Here is a 3,973-nt window from a genome sequence, read left to right on the forward strand (position 1 = left end):
GACAATTTCAGCCCAAGAAACAATTCAATTACTGCATGAGTCATTTCCTGGTCGTGTAATTTCCCGTTTTGGTGATCAACGAAATTCAGCCACATTTATGCAAAACGGTCATGGAAATTTTCAACAAAAGAGTGCGTATGTGCCAGCAAAGCTGCGGAGGCCATTTACCTGATATGCTATTCCATACATAACCCTAGACTGTATACTTTATGAATCAATAAAAAAATTACAATTTTTAATTATAAACCTGTGTTTTCTATCAAAATTACTTCTTGCGTGAATTTTGGGACACCCTTTAGATAGAAGTGACAACTGCACAACATTGCAAATATCCTAAATGCCATTGAAGTGCACACTTTTAAATAGCTAATTATATGCTATGTAAATTTTACTTCAATTTTTAAAAAATAGCAGGCCCCACCATCAGAGCCTTTGACTCAGTACATCTGGTCCGAGGCCCAGATGCCTTTGATGCAGGTGGCCCAGGGACCATGTATTGAGAAACATCATTAAACTGTGTTAAACCTCCTGTTGACCCTCTCCCATAGATTTCTGAGCCTCCCCTTTTGTAACACACCTCATCACTGAAATTATTTATCCTGCACTTCTTCTCCCCTAGACTGTAACCTCCTTGAGGGCAGGGCCCAGGTCATCTTCTTTATTCATCATAATATACCCAGCATTTATTTTTTATCATTATTTTTAAAAAATATTTTAAAATTGATTTTTAGAGAGAGAAAAAGGGAGAGGGATAGAGAGATAGAAACATCGATGAGAGAGGAAGTCATCGATTGGTTGCCTCCTGCACGGCCCCCACTGGGGATCGAGCCTGTAACCCAGGCATGTTCCCTGACCAGAATCAAACCAGCGACCGAACCAGTGACCTTTTGGTTCCTGGGTCGACACTCAACCACTGAGCCACACCAGCCGGGCTATCCCCAGCATTTAGAAAAGCACCTGGACATTACATGTCCTCAGCAGATATGGGGAGAGTGGAATTACTGAACTGGATTAACCAGATGGAGTCAGGGTAAAAGGGGAAAATCCTAACGAGTCTCTAGTCCAAGAACCCATAGTCCTGATGGCGTGTCCAAGGTTTAGCTTCCCTTCTCTCCATGACTCCCCTCCCCCCGACCCCCATGACGAAGTATATCGGCCCCCGGTGTGGAAATAGCACACTCTGGTTGGGAAGGGAAGCTTCCCCAGGATCCCAAACTGGGCTTCCTTAAGGAGGCACATCTAGGAAGCTCATGGTCAAGCCTGGGCACAGCAGTTTCAGTTCTGAGACCCTCAGACATGGCATCCAGAGGTGCACACCTCTGTTGGCGTCTCCTAGCTAGAAAACTCTGGCCAGGTTTTCCTGGCCGCCTAGTGTATCCCAGCACCATTTGGCTGGGTGACTGCTCTTAATCTTGGCTGTTTCCACGGTGCCTTAGAGCACAGAGTCAGCAGAATGACTTCCCTCACTGTCACTGAGCTGGGCCTGGGCCATCCTACTGTCACCTGTGCGGACTTCTAAGGCCTCATCCATACTGCAGGAAGCTTGACACAGCCCAGAGGGTGTGGGGGAGACATCCTGAGGACGGGCTGGAGCCTCATGCCTGGACCTCCCATTGGGGCCTGCACAGATGTAATTTTCTTCTCACTGCTCTTACCCTCCTCATCCAGGCCCCGTAAAGTCCCCCTCCCCTCTGTGTCTTCTACGAGGGGGAAAGTGAAGTTTTCCAACTCTATACTAAGCTTACAACAGTCAATTATCCCTAAATCAACCCCCCTCCTCCACATTAACACTTTCACACAGGATAGCATAAAAGTAGGAAGCCAATGTACTTTGAAGGAAAAAATAGATCCTTTTCTTAATTTTATCATGTGGCCTTCTCCAAGGCCCTAAATCTTTCCCTCAACATTACAAAAGTCACTTCCATTGAGCGTGTACTATATACCAGGCAATGGAACTTTAGTGCTTTACCTGCATGACCCCATTCAGTTCTCACACAACGCTTCCAGATAAGTGATATTTTATTTTATTTTTAAATTACATTTATTGGGGTGACAAGAATTACTGAACTGGATTAACCAGATGGGGTCAGAGTAAAAGGGGAAAACCCTAAGGAGTCTCTAGTCCAAGAACCCATAGTCCTGATGGCAGGTCCAAGGTTTAGCTTCCCTTCTCTCCATGACTCTCCCCCGCCACCCCCCCACCCCCATGGCACCCCCGGTGTGGAAATAGCACACTCTGGTTGGGAAGGGAAGCTTCCCCAGGATCCCAAACTGGGCTTCCTTAAGGAGGCACATCTAGGAAGCTCATGGTCAAGCCTGGGCACAGCAGTTTCAGTTCTGAGACCCTCAGACATGGCATCCAGAGGTGCACACCTCTGTTGGCGTCTCCTAGCTAGAAAACTCTGGCCAGGTTTTCCTGGCCGCCTAGTGTATCCCAGCACCATTTGGCTGGGTGACTGCTCTTAATCTTGGCTGTTTCCACGGTGCCTTAGAGCACAGAGTCAGCAGAATGACTTCCCTCACTGTCACTGAGCTGGGCCTGGGCCATCCTACTGTCACCTGTGCGGACTTCTAAGGCCTCATCCATACTGCAGGAAGCTTGACACAGCCCAGAGGGTGTGGGGGAGACATCCTGAGGACGGGCTGGAGCCTCATGCCTGGACCTCCCATTGGGGCCTGCACAGATGTAATTTTCTTCTCACTGCTCTTACCCTCCTCATCCAGGCCCCGTAAAGTCCCCCTCCCCTCTGTGTCTTCTACGAGGGGGAAAGTGAAGTTTTCCAACTCTATACTAAGCTTACAACAGTCAATTATCCCTAAATCAACCCCCCTCCTCCACATTAACACTTTCACACAGGATAGCATAAAAGTAGGAAGCCAATGTACTTTGAAGGAAAAAATAGATCCTTTTCTTAATTTTATCATGTGGCCTTCTCCAAGGCCCTAAATCTTTCCCTCAACATTACAAAAGTCACTTCCATTGAGCGTGTACTATATACCAGGCAATGGAACTTTAGTGCTTTACCTGCATGACCCCATTCAGTTCTCACACAACGCTTCCAGATAAGTGGATATTTTATTTATTTTTAAATTACATTTATTGGGGTGACATTGTTCAACATAAACATATAGGTTTCAGGTATGGGTTTCTAAGTTACAAGATCTGTATGGGTAAGTGATTTTATAAACTTAGTTGTGAAATATCACAGATATACAGAAAATGTCTAAAACACATACTTGTCGCTATAACATTAATATATTACATATTATTATTACATATATCTGTGATAAATATTCCCTTGCTTTTCTTTATAGTTTTATTAACCATGTATAGATTCCTAAATTATATAGGTTAGTATTATCTATTTTAACTATATATGAATGGAATACTACAACATATATTCCTTTGAGGGGTTTTTTAGCATGAGTCCTTGTGGAATTCATTTATGTTGTTTCATGTGTCTGAAGTTAATTGCTGTTCATTGATGTACATTCCATTGGCTGAAATACCACAATGTATATTTCCATTATAGATGGGTATTGGGGCTGTCTCCCTTTTTTGGACATCCCAACATTCTGGTACATGAGTTCTGGTGTACGCGCCCATAATTCTCTAGGGTGTATAATTTGTAAAGGAATTGCTGCAATTGCTGCATTAAGACTATGAGTATCTTCAGCTTTAATGGACAATCCCAAAGATTGCTTTTCAAAGTGGTCATCGTAAGTGTTGTATTGATCCCTTTCATTTTACTGATGAGGAAACAAAGGCTTAGGAGTGTTCATGAGTACCCCAGGGCCACCAGCTCTAAGGGGGGAGCTAGAGTGTACGCCAAGTCAACCTGACTTTGAAGCCCAGGCTCTTTTTAAAAATATATATATATTTTTTTTTATTGATTTCAGAGAGGGAGAGGTAGAGAGAGATAGAAATATCATTGATGAGAGAAAATCATTGATCGGCTGCCTCTTGCACACC

This window comes from Myotis brandtii, unplaced genomic scaffold, assembly GCF_000412655.1.
Source record: "Myotis brandtii unplaced genomic scaffold, ASM41265v1 scaffold668, whole genome shotgun sequence".
NCBI lineage: Eukaryota > Metazoa > Chordata > Mammalia > Chiroptera > Vespertilionidae > Myotis > Myotis brandtii.